Source organism: Ictidomys tridecemlineatus, chromosome X, assembly GCF_052094955.1.
Source record: "Ictidomys tridecemlineatus isolate mIctTri1 chromosome X, mIctTri1.hap1, whole genome shotgun sequence".
NCBI classification, from domain to species: Eukaryota; Metazoa; Chordata; class Mammalia; order Rodentia; family Sciuridae; genus Ictidomys; species Ictidomys tridecemlineatus.
Window position 1 is genome coordinate 110,070,992 of NC_135493.1, and position 22,104 is coordinate 110,093,095.

Sequence of the window (22,104 nt, forward strand, 5' to 3'; positions counted from 1 at the left end):
GCACATTTATCAAGAACATTCTTGAATGAAAAGATACATGTTAACCTGTAGGTCCATCAGGGGTCACAAATGTAACATTCCTACTCTGGTGAGAATGTTGATAATTTGGGAGGCTATGCATATGAGGGGACAGGAGACAGATGGAAAATCTCTGTACCTTCCTCTCAATTGTGCTATGAACTTAAAAGTGTTCTAAAACATAGTCTTTAAATGAAATAAGATGATGATGATGATGATGATGATGATGATGATGATGATGATGATGATGAATTCTGGGTTTGAAACCAGGACTTTGTGCATGCTAAGCATGCTACCACTGGTATACATTCCAGCAGCCATAATTTTGTTATTATTGTTGTTGTTATTGTTACTGGGGATTGAACCTAGGGGTACTTTACCACTATGCCACATCCCCAGCCCTTTTTTATGTATTATTTTGAGAAAGAGTCTCATTAAGTTGCTTAGGCCTCACTATATTGTGGAAGCTGGCCTTGAATTTACAATCCTCCAGTCTCAGCCTCCTGAGCCACTGGGATTATAGGCATGTGCCACTGAGCTTGGTGGCCCCTATCATATTTTAATGATTACTTCTGGTGGGGGCTTCTAGAGAATAAATGTGGAATGAAATATAAGAAAAAGGAATAAATCGATAAATCACCCAAACCTACAATAATAACTTGCCCTATACTATTGAAACAGATGGATTTGGGTCACCCATCTCTCAAATTAAAAGATGCAAATGCTGGTCCAGGAAGTCTCTGCTCCTTTTGGTTTTATTTTTTAAAATTTTTTAGTTGTAGATTAACACAATTACTTTATTTTGTTTATTTAATTGTTTATGTGGTGCTAAGGACCAAACCCAGTGTTTCACATATGCAAGGCAAGCACTCTACTGCTGAGCCACAACCCCAGCCCCTCCTTGCTCTTCTTGACATGATAAGGAGGTTGTAGGGACTCAAAAATCTATGGAGCTCTTTTGGACTATAATGACTGGGCAGGAAATGAAAGCTGTGAAATTTCTGTTTTTTGTCCTAATGCACTCCTCTTCCTTTGCAAAAGCTTTTCTCAGCCCAGAGCTCCTCAGAGATAGAAACATTGAAGCAATTAAGTTTCTTCCAACTTCCTTTAAAGCTGGCTTTGAATAAAAACTATTTTCCTACCAAATTGACTCCCAATATTTCTGGAGCAGTAAGCCTAGCCTCTTCCTCCTGGGCAGAAATAGAATCCTCTAATAACAATATTCCTGAAACCTCCTATATTTGAGGTCCCCAAAACATGGGCACAAACTTTTAAAATCAGGAGATATTTTAATATATAAATATAGATAGCCTTATTCAATATTTTCAAAGAAACAAAGGTACATAAGAGTTAGAATCATTTAGGTCTGCAGACATAGGATCTGAGAAGCACAACTTCATTAAAGCCTCATTGGTTTATCTATAAAATAAATATTTTTCTGAGGCATTATAAAAATTCGTGGTCCTGCTGTCCTCAAAAACTCATCATGACTGTCAGTTTCAACTCCAGCATGTAAATAGCCTAGAAGTTGTCAGTTTCATCATTAAGACAAGAAAAAAGCTGGACAAACTAAAAAGCAACAACTTATCTTAGACCTGTCAGAGAACTATTTGCAAGGCAAATCACCACGCTGAAATCTGGAAACACAAGCAAATCCAGAGAGTCTCAAACATTATCTTCTTACCTGCAACAGAAGCTGCTAGAGCCATAGGCTGGTAGGAACACATTAATTTTGATAAGTGACTGGAAGCTAGTGTGGACTAGCCTGAGACACAGAAACACCTAGAACTTACAATGTTAGAGGGGTCTCCCCACTTTCATGGGCTCCCCAGGATCCCCACTGATTTCTAATCCTGAAAAGTCAAGAAATATTCGCTTTTGGCTGGGGCAGAGAGAATAGAAGAATAATATTGGTAAAATATGTCCAGAATATTCTCAATAAATAAGTCTTAGTCTTAAAGATAAAGGATTTTACCAGAGCTTTGTCCCAGAGATCCTCTCACTACAGACCTCTCTAGCATTCTGCCACACCTACCTGGGAGGGAAGGAAAGCTAATAAAAAGAAACACAAGTGATGATTACAGATCAGAGACATAGTTCTAATAAAAGCATGGGATGTAATTAGAAATTATAGAATACTTCACTACCTCCACACCGTTACCAACAGGTTTACAGTTTGAAGAATAGTAGCTGAGAGGCTGGGGCTGGGGTTGTGGCTCAGTGGTAGAGCACTTGCCTGGCATGTGTGAGGCCCTGGGTTCAATCCTCAGCACCACATAAAAATAAAATAAATTAATAATAAAAAGGTCCATTGACAGCTAAAAAATAAAATTAAAAAAAAAAAGAATAGTAGCTGAGCCCATGTGCACCTGTAATCCCAGTGGCTAGGAGGTATAGGCAAGAGGATGGCGAGTTCAAAGCCAACCTCAGCAATTTAGTGAGGCTCTAAGCAACTCAGTAAGACCCTGTCTCTAATAAAATACAAAATAGGGCTGGGGATGTGGTTCAGTAGTCAAGTGCCCCTGAGTTAATTCCCCAGTACCAAAAAAAAAAAAAAAAGTAGCTGAATGATATGGATCCTCCCTGAGAAGTCCTGAGGCAAGTACAGAGTCAATAGGAAAGGAAAAAAAAAAAAGAGGCACTAGAGGAATTTGAAGCCTCTGGCACCTGTAACTGCAGCACACATAAAACAAAGTTCAACTGCTAGCCAAATTAACACAAATCCTCACACTGAAGGCCTGTTTACCTTGGTTTCTGTTACCTGCTACGTATGTATCCAGCTTGCAATTAAAAAATACAAGCCATGCCAAAAGGAAAAACAAATTCTGAGAAGGCAAGGCATACATCAGAAGCAGTTTCAGATGTTGACACAGATGTTGAACTTACCAGGCATAGTATTTAAAAGAACTATAAATAATATGATAAGGGCTCTAATGGAAAAAATAGATAACATGCAAGAACAAATAAGTAAACAGACATAAAAACTATAAGAAAGAATTAAAAAGATATACTAGAAACAAAAAAATGCTGTTACAGAAATAAAGAAGCCATTCAGTGGATTCATCTGTAGACTCAGTATAGCTGAGGAAAGAATCTCTGAACTTAAAGCTAATAAAAAAGAAATATCACCGAATTAACATGTAAAGAGAAAAAAAATGAAAAAAAACCCACTATAATGGAACATAGGGATAATTCCAAAAGATATAACATGTGCAATTGGTATATCAAAAAGAGAATAAAGAACAGAGCAGAAGAAATTTTTTAAATAATAATGGCTGAGAACTTTCTAACATTAATGACAGACAGCAAACCACATCCAGGAACCTCAGAGAATACCAAGCAGGATAAACTCTGAAAAATATACCTAGGTTTATAATATTTAGACTTCAGAAAATCAAAATCAAAGAGAAAATCTTGAAAGAACCCAGAGAATAAAAGTACCTTTAGATAAATGAAAATATGAATTACATCTGACTTCTTACCAGAAACTATGCAAACAAGATGAGAGTAGAGTGAAATATTTAAAGTGATGAAAGAAAAAATACTAACCTGGTTTTTATCCAGAGAAATTATCTTTTTAAAGTAAAGGAGACTATTTCTCAACAAGTGAGATAATTCACCAGCAGATCTGCCTTATAAGACATGTTAAAAGATTTTCCTCAGGTGTAAGTGAAATAATAAAAGGTACATGCTCGAATCTACATAAAAAAGGAAGAGAGTCAGAAATAATAAGTTAAGGTAAAATAAAATATTTTATCTAATTCTTAATTGATTAAAATATAACTTTAAAATTACAATAGTAACAATGTGGTATGTGATTATAGAATATGAATAAAAACATCTCAAGGGATGAGAGTAAAAAATTGGGAGTACTTTGTTATAAAGTACCTGCACCTACACATGAAATTCAATAACATTATCTGAAGGTGACCTTATATTAGCTCAAAATATGTCCTTAGACAAAGGAGAATGAAGGGATTGGAGGGGAAATGGAAATAGGAGAGATAGTAAAATGAATCAGACATTACTATATGCATAGTATATAGTATATATTATGTTATGGTTACATAACCAATGTAATTCTACATCATGTACAACCAGAAGAATAAGAAATTATACTCCATATGTGTATGTTAAAAGACATTATACTGTCATGTATAACTAATAATAACAAATAAAAAATGAAAAAAAATGTGCTGAAAATTTTAGGACATCCACTAAACAGATTTTTATTTATTTATTTATTTTAACAGATTTTTAAAAGAAATATCACTGTTCAAGTGAAAGAAGAGATAATAATTGAATTAAATAAATGCTCAATTAAAACCCAAAAAGGTAGAATTTTAAGAAACCTCTAGTAATAAATGAAAAAAATGGGTACAAACATGGTTGATATCAACCTGAATATATTAATAATCACTTTAAATGTGAATGGTCTACACAATTAAAAGACTGATATATTCTGTCTACCAAACAATATCCAATTTTATGTTGTCTACAAGAAAACAACTCTTTATCACATAAAGACTGATAGATTCAAATAATGAGAGAGAAAAATATACCTGGTACCACTAAAGGCAATTATCAGGAATACAAGCAATAACAAGTATTGGCAAGGATGTGGGAGAAAAGGTACACTCATACATTGCTGGTGGGACTGCAAATTGGTGAAACCACTATGGAAAGCATTATGGAGATTCCTCAGAAAAGTTGGAATGGAACCATCATTTGACCCAGTTATCCCACTCCTTGGTTTATAACCAAAGGACTTAAAATCAGCATACTACAGTGATGCAGCCACATCAATGTTTATAGGAGCTCAATTCACAATAGCTAAAATATGGAACCAACCTAGATTCCCTTCAACAAATGAATGGATGAAGAAAATGTGGTACATACACACAATGGAATATTTAGCCTTAAAGAAGAATGAAATTATGGCATTTTCTGGTAAATGTAGGGAAATGGAGAATATCATGCTCAGCAAAATAAGCCAAACCCCCCAAACCAAAAGCCAAATGTTTTCTCTTATAAGCAGATGCTAATCCATAATGAGGTGAGGTTGGAAAGAATGAAGGGAACTTTGGATTGTGCAGAGGGGAGTAAGGGGAGGAGAAAGAGTGTAGGGATAGAAAGTACAATGAAATGAGATAGACATTATTACCCTATATACTTGTATGATTATACTACCAGTGTGACTCTACACCATGTTCATCCAGAGGAAGGAAAAGTTGTGCTCCATTTCTGTACAGTGTGTCAAAATGCATTCTACTGTCATATCTAACTAATTAGAACAAATTTTAAAAAATAAAATAAAATAAACTAATAGAACTGGAAAAAGAAAAGGAGAAATCCACTATCATAGTTGGAGATTAGTCTCCTGTCATATCCAGAGGTAATTGTTAGATCAATTTTGCAGAAAATCAGTAAGGATATAGTTGACCTGAATGGCACTGTCAATCAACTTAATTTAATTTTTGTTTATGGAAAAAAATCTTCCAACAGCAACAGAATATACATTTTACACAAGTTTGCATGAAACATTCACAAAGATAGACTACATTCTAGAATATAAGACATGCCTTATTCCATTTTGTCTCATCATCCCAGATGTGGAACACCAATAAAAACTTAAAATGAGCAACAAATATATCACTTATGGTAATTTTGAAAATTTTGAGTATTATGTTCACTTAATAGGTAACAAGTTTAAAAGAATAAAAATCATACTATGTTCTCAAACCACAATAGAAGTAAACTAGAAATTATTAACACATAGAAGGCTAGGAAATGTGCAATTATTTAAAAATTAAACAAATTTGTAAATATCACTTGGTTAAAGAAGTCTCAAGAGAAATTTTAAAATATTCTAACTAAATTAAAATACAAACTTGTGAAAATCCATGGGATACTGCGAAAGCAGCATCCAGTGGAAAATTGATATCATTTAGTGTATATTAGAAAAGAAGAAAAATATTTTAAAAATTAATAACCTAATTTCATACTTTAATAAATTATATCAATAAGATCAATTTAAATCTAAAGGAAGCAGAATAAAATGAATAATAAAAATCATAGCAGAAATCAGTGAAAGTAAAGCAAGAAAAAATAGAAAATATCAATAATCCAAAAGTTGGTTCTTGGAAAAAAATCAATACAATTGATAAACACCTAACCAAGCTAACTAATATAAAAGAGAGAATACAAATTACTAGTATTAAAAATAAAAGAGAGGTCATTTCTACTATTCTGTGGACATAAGATGATAATATAGGAATATTATGAACAACTCTTACATCCAGAAATTTGATAATTTCAATGAAATGAACCAATTTTCTGAAATGTACAAACTATCAAAACTAACACAAAGAAATAAATATAAAAGGCTATACAGATTGTCTATTTTTAAAAATTGAATCAATAAAATAACCTTCCAGAAATCACCAAGTCCAGATGGTTTCACTAATAAACTCCACCAAACATTTAAGGAAGAATTATACCAATACTTCACAATCTCTCCCCAAAAACAGAAGGAAAACCTAACTCATTCTATGAGGCCATCATTACCCTCACATAGAAATGACATGTCATTATAAGAATGGAAATCTACAGACCAATATGTCTCATTAATATACATACAAACTTGTAGTTAAGATAAATAAGTTCTGAAGACCTAATAATGTACAATATAATGACTATAGTTAATAATAATGTATTGTGTACTCAAAATTTGCTAAGAAAGTAGATTTTGAGTATTCTTACCAAATATAAGAAAAGTAACTAAGTGAAGTGAAGGATATATTAGTTAACTTTATTATGGTAATCATTTCACAATGCATACATATAAATGAAAATAACATTGTAAGCCTTGAATATAGACAATTGTTATTTGTCAATTATATCTTGATAAAGCTGAAACATTTATAATAGTTAATTAAAATAAAATTAGTTAACTACTAACCTCCTCAATAAGATATTAGCAATGGAATCTAACAATGTTAAATATAATCTGTAAACTGCAATCAAGTTAGATTTATCAAGTATCTAAGGCTGGTTCAATATTCAAAAATCAATCAATGTAATCTACCACCTGAATATGGACTTGTAGTATCTTTATAGTGCCAGGAGGTAAAAAAAAAAAATAGTGCTAAAAAATAGACAATGTTGGGGGTATTTTAAAGGGAAAAAGGAACCAATTAGAACACCTGGAACAATTTGAATGTTGGATTATAACATAAAGTATATTATCAATATTGACAAATCCACAATGATATAAATAACTTTTGGATAAACATAAATAAATGGAACCCAATAAATCTCTCAAGCAGAAAAATTCCCAATAATTTATGTAGATACTCTAACACTAAACAGGCGAAGCATAACTTCTTATTCTTTAAGTTTGTGTTACATAAGGTAATAGTACATGTTTTAGTCAACTTTTTCTCCACTGTGACAAAAATTCTAATAAGAACAATTTTAAAAGAGGAAAATTTTATCTGGGGCTCATAGTTTTATGAGTCTCACTCCATAGATGGCTGACTCCATTGCACTGGGCCCAAGGGGAGGCAGAACAACATGGCAGAAGGGTGAAGCAGAGGAAAGTAGCTTGGGACATGATAATCAGGAAAGAGAAAGAGAGAGTACTCCACTCTCCGGGGACAAAATATATACCTCAAAGGGGTACATGCACATGATGTAATGTGATGAGAATAGCACTTTATCTCTGTGATCTTCCTTCCAAAAACATATTAACCCAACCTAGAAATGAGGAAAATATTAGGCAAACCCCAATTGAGGGACATCCTACAAAATACCTAACCAGTAATCTTCAAAACTGTCAAGGTCATCAAGACAAAAATAATAAAAGTCTAAGAAACTGTCAAAACCTAGAGGAACCTAAAGAGACATGTTGACAAAATGTATATGATATCCTGGAAAAAGCTCATAAAGCACAAAATGGACATTAGGGGAAAAGTGAGAATTTCTGAGTAAACCAATATCAATATTGGTTTATTAATGGGGACAAATGTACCATACTAAAGATATTAATAATAGGTAAAACTGAATGTGGAATATATGAGAATTCTGTACTATATTTGCAATAATTATGTAAATCAAAAACTGCTCTGAAATTAAAAGATTACTTTTGAATATGATCATTATTATTTTAAAGTTAACATATCATTCCAAAAGATTTTTAGGTGAGTGACATGGGCAGAATGTTTTATTGTGGCCCATCATAATGTCCACATATACAAATACATATATCCAATTGAGCAATTGGTATACCAGCCCCACATTGATCAGTTCTGTTTCACCAGCTGTCCCTATTTCTTTGAAAATAGGTCAATTCCACTTGCAGACACCCCAGACGGGCTCCACACCCACACCTGTACACACAAGTGCTACAGTTATAGTCACTAGATTGGCAGATCATTAATGACTATCTGATTTGGGGGGAAAATGAAACAAAGAGCAAACCTTGACTATTTTGTTCTACCTTTGAATTGGATTGCTTTAGGCTAGTCACTGTTGCAAGACAGCCTTGATTAGTACTTCTTCTTTCCTTTTCTTGGATGATCCTAATGGGCAGTTTAATGGTTAAAAGGCAGGTCAGCTGTGTACCGTGGCACACAACAGCAATCCCAGTGACTCCAGAGGCTGAGGCAGGAGGATCACAAGTTTGCAGGTCAGCCTTAGCAACTTAGCAAACCCTGTCTCAAAATCAAAAAAAAAAAAGGGCTGGAGACATGGCTCAGTGGTAGAGCACTCCTGGGTTCAAGCCCCAGTATTGCCAAAAAAAAAAAAGCAGGTAAAAAATATAGAAAAGAGAATAAAACTTTTAGTAGAGAGAAAACCCAGAAACTGAGCCCAAGTCCCTAAATAATTAACTTAGCTACAGAGGCTCCATGGTCTTCTCTTACTTGACCTTTAACTGACAATCCTATTTTTCATCATAAATTTCCTTCTGTCCTGACTTTTGGCTTTACAGATGACTGGCACTTTTAAATTGTGAGAATGGTCTACATTTATGCCTGAGCAGTCTCTCAAAAATCATTTTATTAAGAATAAAAAAAAAACAGGGCTAGCAGCTCAGTGAGTTCTCTCTTGGCAGCTTATCTTTTTATTTCTGATTTTCATTGTGACTTGTTTGCCTTGTCCCTTTGCCACCGTCTAGTCTAACATCCTAATAACAGCCTGCAACTTGTAATTTGGGTTTTCAAAGCTGCATTTTTCAACATGTTCTTTCTGTCCAAAACAAAGAAACCATCTCAATGTCAGAAGGAGGGACAATGAGAGAAAACACTTGCAAGGACACGTGTGTGCCTGCACACACATACACATAGACTTGCACACATCTTTATGTCAGAGCTTTGCCTAAATAGTAGCTCAAATATTTTCTGTTTTTCTCCTTCTTTGTTTCTAAGCATCTAATTCCCTGGACTCTAAAAGAAGTTTGGGGGTTTGGTTATGTTTATTATTCACTGACCTTAAATAGAGTCCAACCATTATATTTTCAAATCAATATTGAACATTCTCCTACTTAAGATACAGAGGTCTTTGTAAATAAAAGCATTCTGACCTTCAAGAACATGTAATTTAAGCACATGAGCATCTTGTATTATTGCTTAAGGTTTCATATTTTCAACTTTGTTTTATCTGTTCTATGCTCCATGTCAATTGTGATTAAGTTAGTAAAACTTACTGTGCTTAGAGTATCTTCCAGTATGAGGAAATTTTTTACATCTCTCCACCCAGTTACTTCTTCCCACAAATGTTCCCAACTTTTAAATAGGAATACTGTTTACAAGCACCCCCAAGAGAAAGATAGTCTGTATCTTTTTAGGCTTTGAGAATTTTGGAGCTATATGTGGCTGAAAATAATTAGTCCAACACTTTATTTTACATATAGATACTAATTTATAAAAGCAATAAGCTAGTATTATTTGTAAATGTATGTCTTAATATAAATTATTTATCCCCTTAAGTTTGTAACTCTTCTAAAATTTAGATAATTAGAGGAGGCAAAATATTAGATAAGATCCCTGCTAAGCAACAAATTATGCTTTTTTAATATATGAGGACTATGTACCAAGAAACTGCAATTAGCAAATTAAATCATTATGGTGTTACAATAATTAAATTCCCTAATTTAGCTGTTCTATAAAGTTTTACTTTTATTTTCAACTGCTGTTGGTGATCAGAAAATAAAATTATTTGGCAATCATAAATATGCTTTAATTTGCATCCCATGAATTTCACACTCAATGAACTCTTGACTATATTAAAATATACCTTGATCCAAAAAGAACTTATCTTACTTTGATCAAAAAAAGAACTTAAATCAATTTAGAAAACTGCCTATAATGTAGTAAAATTAACATATTAAAATAAGAAAAGTTTGATCCAAAAGGCAAATAAGAAGAAGAAACTAAGAAGGAGCTGGAATAAGGTTGGAATCCAATGACATTTATGTATACCAACTGTTTGGGCTCTAAGCTTTCAAATACCAATAGGAAAATGGAAGCAAATTCAAATTTCACATAACCTCTAATAAAAAATAAATTAGCTACTCAAGAAAAGCATAACTGCTGCTGAAACTGTCATGGGAGAAGAGATGTCTCTGAAAAAGTGTCAAGGAGTTCCTAAAGAGAAGGGGGAACTTTACACCAGTAAGATTCTTGGCACATGTGACAGAAATTTCAACACTTATAGTCAAAGACATAGAGGTTTATTTAGGGAAGCAGAGGCACATTCCAGGGGAGAAAGAAGGCTATCTCAAGAGTGAGAAGTCTAGGGGGTGAAACAAAGAATACACAATCAAGGGAGAATATGAACCTTCTCCAGAGGGAGAAACAGCAACTCCTTAGTGTAGGGTCTTAATATTTATAGAGGGATGGTTGCTAGGGGCTGGACTAGAGGTGTAGTTACATAATTTCATGCCAATTTTTCCACCACTATGCATTGCCCTCTCATGTTACTTTGGCAAGCAAGGGCATGAGCAAAGGGTGCAGGCAAAGGGCACAGGCTGGGTTGCTCAAGAGTAGCAATAGTTCATGACAGGGATGTCCTGCATTTCCATGGTTCTTGGGTGTTTTCTGCATTTCAATTGTTCATGGGCACTTCTCTTGAGACTCAGTCTATCTTTCCTTTTCTATATTCCCAAATTACTATCTCAAGACCAGAGGACAAAATATTTTCCAATCAAGTCTCAAAAATGCCAGAGTTTAACTAGAAAAAAATACCTTTATGATAAACATAGTGAAGTTTCTCAGAGTTATGACTTAAGACATATTAGAACTAGCTAGTCATTTGCCTATGTAATCTATTCAAGTACTTGGTTCTCAGAGTTATTAGTTAATATATTTTGGTTGTCTTGCAATGGCACCTAACGAGAAGTGCTATGGCTTTGGAATCATAGGAGGGGATTTATTAGACTCACAGTGATGGAAGATGGACACCACTGGTGTTTAGTTGATAAATTCTGGGGATTTTAAACTGACTAAAATGTATAGGACAATCCCACACAATGAATAATCCTAATTACTCAAATGATCATCAAAACTTCATTGAGAATTTCTAAAAGTAATGAATAAAATGTATATCTTTCAAGTAATTCTTCTATAGATAGCATTTCTCTTGGACAAGCTATTGAATGGTATTTTATGGCACAGAACTCAAAATTATACTCCTTGACAAATACTAAAAACACTTTTAGGCTAACACCTCTATCTATGGCATAAAGCTTTATTTAAATAAAAAATTTCCTATAAGAGGAGGTTTATCTACAAAGAGACAAGACAATAAAATAGGATTGTTTATCTTTCTCCTACTTTAACCATTAGCCAATGTCTGGGAATACACATCATGTTGTCTATCTATGGTACGTTGTGCCAGTCAGATTTTTATCACTGTGACAAATGCCTGAGAAAAGCAACCTAGAGGAGGAAAGATTTATCATGGTTCACAGTTTCAGCTCATGGTTGGCCAGCTTTATTACCCTGGGCCTGAGGTGAGGTAGAATATCATAGTGGAAGGGCATGCTGGAGGAAAGTTGCTCAACTCATGGCAGCCAGCAAAAAGAGAGAGAGAAAGAGAGAGAGAAAGAGAGAGAGAGAGAGAGAGAGAGAGAGAGAGAGAGAGAGAGAGAGGGAGGAAGGGACCAGGAGAAATTAAAACCTTCTAGAACATACCCATACTTCTTCCAATTAGGTCCTACCTCCTACAGTTTCCATCACTTCCCAATAGTCCATTCAAATGATTAAAGCATCATATGAATTAATCCACTGATAAGGTAAGCCCTTATGATCCAATCATTTCACAGATGTCCTCACTCTGAAAATTGCTGCATTGGGAATTCAATGTTCGAGTCTTTATGGAGACATGTCATATTCAAACTATAATATATGTACATACATACACACACATAATTGCATATTCACATGTAATTGATATATGAGTAATAGTCTGTTCTGAATCTTCGGTAAATGTGGAACTGGTTTTTTTTCATATGTGGTTTTCTGCACTAGTTTGACACCAAAACTTGGTATGATGACTTTGGCCTTATCCTTCAACCCAGCCAAAGTTTTATTCATAAAATGCCTCTTCATTTCAAATTCCTCTATATTAGAGTTCCCTCAGCCAGGTATGGTGGTGCATGCCTGTGATCCCAACTACTTGGGAAGCTAAGACAGGAGCATCACAAGTTCAAGGCCAGCCTTAGAAACTTAGCAAGATCCTATGTCAAAAATTTTAACAAAATAAATAAAAAGGCCTGTAAATGTATCCCAGTGGTAAAACACTCCTGTGTCCAATTCCCAGTACCACAAAATACTAAAAATAGTAACCCCATTTCACTCTGATAGAGCATACTCATTTTGCTTCTATAGTTTTATTGATATAATTATTATGGGACTTTAAAAATATTATTTATTATATTCTCAAAATATTTATTTATCTTCAATCTTGAATCCATAACACAACAATATGGCAACATTGTGATAAATTATCCAATGTGTTTCATTCCAAAAAATTCCTTTCTCACATAATTAGTACCCCATGCCAAATAAAAATGTACCATGGCCATTTGGGATTTCAGGATCTCTGACACAACAAAATGCAAAGAACTCAAGTTTTTTCTCTGAAACTCAGAGACATCATCTTGAAATTCAAGATGATAAATGAGAGCTAGGAATTTTGCAATCTGAAAGGCCACCCTTAAAGGAACAAGACATAAAGTTTATGCCTTATTCAAATGACAATGAAGGAAAGGCCAGACTATTCATCACAGGAACTAGACAAGGGCTTCCCAGGCAAAGGACAGGAAGAAAGAGAGAATGATTACCTAAAAGAAAGGTTGGTGGGAGAAAAGATGAGAGGACTAGATGAAAGTATGCACAAAAAAATTAATTGAATCAGCACTCAGGAAACATCATGGCCTCTGCTCAAGTGAGAGCTGCCCATTGCTATAATCCAGGATCCAGAAGGAAACTAAGCCAACCTCCCAAACTATCCATCAATAGTTCCTCAGGAAAAGCATAACTGCCGCCAACACCAAAGGACTAAATATCTACCAATTCTGTCTCAGAAAGACCAGAGCCTCACACTTCATCCCTACACCAAGGAGCTATAATAATTAGTCTGCTCATCACCAAGCAGCAGGGACTTCCTATTAATAGCAGCTGGTACATCACTCATCAACCTCTAGCAAGATAGACATGGTGACTGTATCCTAAGAAATTTTTGGATCTACTCATGTGGAAAGCTATCCTGTTAAGAGCTTACTCTAATTATCAGACCCTCCCACCAGAGATTATGGTTTTAGAAAAACAGAGGTAACATGGTGATGTGGAAATGAGAACTTACAAACTTATGTTTGCAAAGAAGTAAATCTGCCTGAGATATCTCCCAATGTCAGGTACCTCTTTACAATATCCTGTAGCTTCTCTGATACCATCTGTCCTCTACTTGTGTCTAGTTACATAGTAGTTTAATGCTAGTAACTGCAAGACCACAATATTTGAACATTTAAAAAATGTAGATTAACTCAGATAAAAATAGAGTTGTTCTATTGAAGTAGGGCTAAGGGCTTCAGAGCCCTCACTGTTTGGCTCCCCTCTTACCATTTCCATTGTCAACTCATGTGACCCCTGCCAATCTTCCATGAAAACACAATTTGCAAGCAATTCTTTTAGAATTCCCTTGTATAGATTTGTTTTTGTCTCATAACATACAGAGATGGTTTCTAAATATAAGCTTGTACTCCCTGAATGTACATCAGAATTACCTGGGAAGAATTTGTTGCTGTTTTTATTGGCCCTGTTATGGAGATTGTGACCCATAGATAGATCTGAGAGAGGGCCCAGCAATCTGTTTTTTAACAAGCTTCCCAGGCAACACAGATGCACAGGCACATTTCCAACACATTGAAATAAAAGTTACAAGTAGTATTGTTGAAAACCCTCAAAGACTCTACAACAGTACCAATGCTTTGGTGGCCCTCTCTCTGATATGAAGACTTAATTCTTTATCTGATGTTATGGTTCAGATATGAAATGTAACCCCCAAAGCTCATGTGGAAATGCAGAAATGGTCAAAGGGTAAAATGATTAGATCATGAGAGCTGTAACCTAATTCATGGATTGTTCCATCTGATGGATTAATAATTTGAATGAGCTACTGGGTAATAATTATAGGTAGGTGAGGTGTGGCTGGCAGAAGTAGAGCAGTAGGGATATGCCCTTAGGGAGTATATATTGTCCCTGGCTTCTTGAACTGCATTCTCTCTGCTTCTCATGTGCCAAGAACTGAGCAGCTTTCTTCCCTTATGTCCATTTACCATGATATTCTGCCTCACCTGGGTCTCAGAGCAATGTAATTTGCCAACCATGGACTGAGACCTTGAAAATAAGAACCCAAAATAAACTTTTCCACCTCTAAATTGTTCTTGTCAGGTATTTTGGTCACAGAGACCAAAAAATGACTACCACATCTGATAAATTGAGTCACATGGGGTGATTCTTCAGCCTTCCTGTTGTGATTTACTTGGAAGTCAAGTTATATGCTCTCTAAAGGAGCAGACATGATTCCATGTTGTCCCCACTTATATTTTCAAAATAGCTCTACAATGTGGTTTTACAATTTTTTATTTCACTCTGTATTTAACATTTATGTATTTTACATTGAGGCAAAATGATCTACCTATATAAATCCCTACAGAATTAGTAATCCTTGATGTTTTTTGTTAGAGTGAAGATTATCACAAGAAAGTTTTGTAAATAAAATAATGCTGACAAGTTTTTCTAAAGCTTCTTTTCAATGTATTTTTCAAAGATATTATGATTTGAAGCAGACTTTGAAGTAAATGAACCCACTAATCAGACACTAAAGTGCTGCTACAGCAGGTTAAAATACAATGAAAGTGTATTCTAGAAACATTTACCAAAAATTTCCAGGTTGATTGATTGCTTTTCAGATACAGTATTACCCAAAGCTGCTGGGAATATGTTCCAAGACCCCCAGTGGATGCCTGAAACCACACAGGTTCCAAACCCTATATATACTATTTTTTACTATACATACATGCCTATGATAAAGTTCAATTTATAAATCAAGGACAGTAAGATATTAACAATAGCTAATAATAAAATAGAATAATCATAACAATGTATTGTAATAAAGTTATGTGAATGTGGTCCCTCTCCCTCTTTCCCAATATCACATTGTATTTGGACATCATCAGAGCACATGACTTGTGGTCTCTTTCTCTTAAAGAGGCAAAACAAATATCAATATTTTCCAATCATGGTTGACCACAGATAATGAAACCACAGAAAATGAAATCAGTGATGAGTTGGTACTACTGAACATATATCTTTTGTTCTCATACTTCTGCTGTGTTTTGGAATATAGGGAATACTTAACATTTATGTGACAGAAGAAAGAAAAATAACACGACCACAAACATCCAGTTTTATAGAAATTATCATATGGTAAACCAAGCATACCACAATGAAAGGAGACAAATTTAGGCTGGACAGGCCTGAACCATAATAGCAAAGCAAGTGAATATTGCCTTTGGCCACCACTTTTGGATCTCCTAACCCTGCACCAAGAGTTCCATGCCCCATGACTCAGAATTACTCATCCCAACACAGTCAATCCCCTGAGCTCAGTGACCTCCCCACCCCCAGAAGCTTTTTCTGACTCCCTTATCTAAGATAGCAATCTCCTGCCCTAGCACCATAGCACTGTCTATTTTGCCATCCTGTTCTATCTTCTTCACAGCAGTCATCACCTTTTGTTTATTGTTAGTCTCCTCTACTGGAATGGAAAATGAGAAAGCAGGACCCTGTCTATCTTGTCCTTGCAGTGCGATCACAGTCAAGGCTGACATATCATAGGCACTTAAGAAATATTTGTTGAACTTAATAGAAGCAACACAATGTGTTTCAAATCAATGTGCCAAATATCTGGCTCTCTAAATAGACAGAAGTTGATTTACTACTTGAAAATTTGATGAAAAAATCCTAAAAATGGTAAAACAGGAGTTAGAAAAAAGAAATTCAATATACACTGAAAAGAACATCTAAAATGAAAATACACTTCTCTACTTACTAAATGTATTTGTACAAATATCAAACCAACCTATTAAATGTTCCTTATAATGCTACTGTGAAGACAGAATGAAAACTGGTCAGGCAAAACTTCACAGAAGTCTTCTAAAGCTGTTAAGACCATAAATGTATGCCATTCATCATTAAATGCAGTGAGTTTTAGATTTAATAATGAGGAGAAAGTATTTGGTAAGTCGGTAAATTAGATTAGTGGGTGACTTGAAAATATTATTATTCAACAAATCAACTATTCATCTAATTAATTCTATTAAGTCAATTTCAATCTTATTTTATACCTAGATTTTTTTTTCTTATTGACATCTTTTAATGGATGAACCACAAGCTTGTCCAAGGATAACCAGGTAGTAAGTGCAAAAGCTGGCCTTCAGATTCAGGTCCCTGAATCTGAAGGCTGAGTTGTTGGATTTTTAATTGTTTTACTGTTCTTGCTAAATTGCTGAGCCTAGACTTGAACTTGTCCCTCAAATAGGAGTCTGCCTCAGCCTCCCAAGTAGTTGAGATTATAGATTTGTGCCACCATATCCAGCTTGGAGTCTCAGCTTTTAATTGTAAGCTGTACTTTCTGCCCAGCAGACTAGGATATAATGTCTAATTTAATATCTGAAGTTCTGACACTTCTGGAAAGCTTCTGTATATTCAGGATAATAATTTGAATAAGGCAAGAATTTGAATCAAGGCTGTTTAGTGAGCAATGAGGGTAGGCTGAGAAAGTACCTGAAAACTTATGAAGCTATTGTTTTCTGCTCAGGATGCTTAGGAATAAGTTTCATGAAAAATATAAATTTTACTGAGCAGTATTTACAAATGTAGGATATGTGAAATCTCACCATGTATGTTCAGCATCTAGTGAAAGTCAATGTCAAGGTCTTCATTGATAGAAACAGAATAAACCTACAATAGTAACCTTTGGTATTTACTGATTCTCCATAATGCCCTATACTGGCCTTTATATTTTTCTAAGTGACATTATAAGCAGAACCACAAGCTGATTAGTCTTATGTTGCTGCATTAAATGAATCTGAGAGAGTTAAAGATTACTCCTTCATATTTCTTTGCACCAACCAGCTCCTTTTTAAACATTCAAGTATAGGTATATTTTATTTGTTTTCTTGATTTTTTTAAAAAAGATAATAACAAATCTCTCTTGTGTCTCAGATTTAATTAAAGCTCAAAACTTTTAAAAGATTTTCTCAAGGTCACTGAGCTAGTCATCTAGGGGATTATGGTAAAACTAAGTCTTCATTTTCAAAGTCTAGAGTTCTTTTTTTATATATGTTATCAATGGTTTTCAAATAGTTTTAAACAATGGAACCATTTTTATCCTGAATCAGATCTTATATAACCTCAATATATGTATCATGTATCATCAATAAAAGAAAAAAACATTTTAGGATTTTTTTTTTAAATTAGAGGTTGTGAGTGCCAAAAATCAGTTTCAGCATCAAATTTTTCTTTATTTTTTATTACACAGAAATGAGAAAATCTCAATTTACTCTAAAAAGTAAATTTTAAGTAGTAACAGTTTTTAATAACTCTCCTTGCATCCCCAGACTGCTTTTGAATCCAACTTCTGCTCCTCAGTCAAATTCTGGGAAAGACTTTGGAATACCCTGCTTGGGACAAAGTTTGGAAACTGAAACAATTAAACCATGTTCTTTTTCCATCTTCTACACATTTCTGCCAACTACTTTATTCAGCTCAATACCAGAAGTCATCAGCAAAATAAATGTTGACTGAAGATGGTGAAAATGAGGAGGAGGAGGAGAAGGAGTTAGAGAATGCAAAGGAGGAAAGGGAAAAGCAAAAGGAGACTTCAGTGCTAACTCTAATGCAATTCATTGAAAATTCATTCATCAAAGGAGCAAATGTATTTATATATTAAAAATGTGTATTCTTATAACTATATAGTTCAGAGTTTTCAGGATTGCTCAATTATCCTACAACTCAAAGACAGAGAGGGAGACATCAAGACTTGCAAAACGCCTTCATGTGTTTCCCACCTCAGAGAGGGAGCCTGTAAGGATATAGAGGGAAGTAAGGGACAGAATGATGGGATCAAGAAAGGACAAGGGGCAGAAAGCATGATAACTGAGTGATAAAGTGAGGAAAGAGCAAAAAGAAAAGAAATAGACTAAAGGACAAGAGGATCAAATGCCCCAGAATCCAGGGACATTCTGGCTGCATCATAGTTGTCCTTATACAAATAGATATAAACTTTTATAAGAAATCAGGTTTTGGAAATGGATAAATCTGATGAATATCAGACATACATTTCTAAAATATTTAGAGAAAAGTAAATATATAGTCAAATCTAAAAATACAAAAAATAAACATGACAGGAAGTGATGAAATTAGGCCTGGAATAAGAAAGCAACTTTTCCACAATTTCAAGTAGAGGCAAACCTTGAGTTAAAATTCAGATATTCTGCTTCTTATATTTGTGCATTTTCTATTGCTTTATGTAGCTTTTTAGGGTGAATACTGCCTAATTGGATATGTACCTTTACTTACTTTGAGCAATTTCTCCTCAAAACAATACCAAAGCAAAGTAAAACAAAATTACATTATCCAAGTTAATGAAGCATGCTTTTTAGATGACTAAATAAATAAATTGGCCAGAGCGTAAATCAGCCCCAAAGAAATTATCCTTATAAAAATGAAAACTTTCTTAAACATTAATTTAGTCATCAGGATTTGGGATGCTTTCATTTAAACATGCCTCAGTTTTAGAGATGTTTGGGCTTTTTTCCTATTCTTTGAAGACTTCTGCAAATGAAACATGCAGCCATTTTATAAAAATGATAAATTGGCCTGTTAGAAGCAACCCAGGATCCTATTCCTCATGTCTATTTCTCCTCTCACACCATATCACTTCCTGGAAGTATTAATAGTTGCATTTCATTTTCCTATATAAATATTTAAGGACTGTAATTCTGCCCAGTTGACATTGGCAATGCCTATACATGGGGATGTTTCATTATCTGCTCCTCATATCAACATAATCTTGTCAAACTTTGTTTCCAACAAATAGGGCAGGCTGTATTTGGAATATTTTAATAACCGAGCACAGTCATATTGCTTTCAATCATGGCCTGCTTACAAATCCCCAGCTAAGAGGTGCAGTTACATGGAACAATAACCCGTGAGCAGCGTGCCAATATATTTTCATTAGTCAATGACACCCAGCTGCAGAGAGAAATTAGGCTGTGTCCTTTAAAACCTATCGTTCCCTTGTGGCAGTACCACAGCAGGCCAGATTGGCTTCACCAAACCTTCCTGCCATTGTTCATCTAATGCTCCAGCTGGGTTGTGTTCATCATAAACCCTAAGTCTGCAATTTTTCAATTCCATATTAGGCTTGGATTCAAAGTGTATTGTTCTGACATTATTGGAAAGGCAGACAAGGAGAATGACATTGAATAGCTATTGTTTAAAGCACTTCTTCTCACCCTAGTATTCTGGATCATTGGGAAAAATAAGTTATTGATAGAAACTTTGGAAATGATGATTGCTTTGCCATTACTTTGGGTTTTTCCTAGATCTTGAAATTTTTTGACAATATTTTCAGAGGGAAGTAATTTTTTAGATGTTCCACATGCAAGTAACACAAACGGGGATACTTGAATGGAAACAAACATGTCAAATGGATGCAGTTTCATATGTTTTTCTTTATTTAACCACTGGTTTATTTTTCATTTTTACCTTAATCATCTTAAATGCTAAGATATTGGAACAACCTTTGTTTCCCACCCACCCCACCCTGCATAACTGAAAGAACAGAAAAATACTGATGGCTAAATAGCCCATGCCAGAAGTGCATCTCATGGATGCTACCTGGTGTGGTGGAGACCCCAATGCAGCTAGATGAGCATTCCAACTTCTGAGGAGGGAGGTGTGGTTTCTAGTGACATAATAGATGCTGCAAAACTAGCCACTCACCAGACTTTCTCAGGGATTGTCTAGTTGATGATGCCAGTACTTGTTCCTGGGTTTGCAGCTTCTATGGCAATGTTTCTCAACCCTGATTGCACATTAGAATATCTAATTTTTAAAAATTTGATTCCTGGGCCTCTTCTCCAAAGATTTTGATCTAATTTCGCTAGGGTGAACCTGGGAATGGGTATTTTTAAAGTTCCCTCAGATGACTCCAAGGTGTGGCCAATATTGAGAAACGCTGCTAGGAAACATTTGCAGAAGCCATGACTACACAGAGCCAAGTCCTGCTGCTTAATTTGCTTATCCTTTTTAAATAACAATTCAATCAATTATACGTGGGACTCTTAGGAGTCATGGAGGGAGGGAGGGAGGGAGGGAGAGAGAGAGAAAGAGAGAGAGAGAGAGAGAGAGAGAGAGAGAGAGAGAGAGAGAGAGAGAGAGAGAGAGAGAGAGGGAGAAAGGGTGGGCAAGCTGCACACCTGGACAGGGTTTACATCAAACTAAAGTTTATCATTGAGCAACTTTCCCAACTTGAATCAGTCTGGGTGATCAAACCTAAACAGCTACAAGACTAGAAGAATGAGCAAGTGTTGAAAGTGTTCAGAGCATGAAAAATAGTACAGAATGATGAAAGTCATAAACCAGAGAACTAATTGCAGTCTTAAAGGGAGCAGTTGCTACTCAGATCCAGTCAATTTTGCCCTAAAGGAATGCCTGGCCCAAGTGGCCAAAGATGTTGCTTTTTCAAAGAAATTAAAAATCTGAAGTTTTATGTGAAATCTCCTAATTTTATAATATTGGCTCACATTAAAATATATTTTAGGGGATAAACAAAATATGTCAACATTGGACTCAGGCACTGGCCAATGTGTAACTAGTTCATAACTTCCATGAATAAATCTGTCATATTTAGGCTGAATATAAAATCATTAATAGAAACACAACATATTAGAGATAAAAGAAATTGTGGTGTTTAATTTAATTATTTAAAAAAATAACTAAAACAGAAAAATGTAAAGAAACTGAAGTCTTCAGAGATAATGTGAATATGCTCATGATTCAGTAAACAGATGGCCAGAATTTTGAATACCTGGTTCAGATTCTGTGTTGACATCAAAGTAAAACCAGCCTTGACTCTGAAACTCAGGACATTTCTACATTGGAATAGCAAAACCCATGGTTTGGATAAATAACAAAAGCAATGACAAGTAAACACTAAAGATATAATTTATATGATGAGAATAAAAAACCCACAATATTTTAAAATATTTGAGAAAATAACTTCAGACTGGGCTTGTGCTACAATTTGAACAATCTCTCTGGCATATAAAAATTATTGAACTCCTGCTATGAACTATACACTGGGCAAAGAGCTATGAGTGAAAACAGATATGGTTCCACTAGTTTCTAGTCAAAGTAAATAAAACCTAATCAGATCTTTTCACTCTGTGCTTAAAAACCTTCAATAGCTTCTCTGAGCTTTAGAAGAAAAGTCAACTGAACAAATATTTAC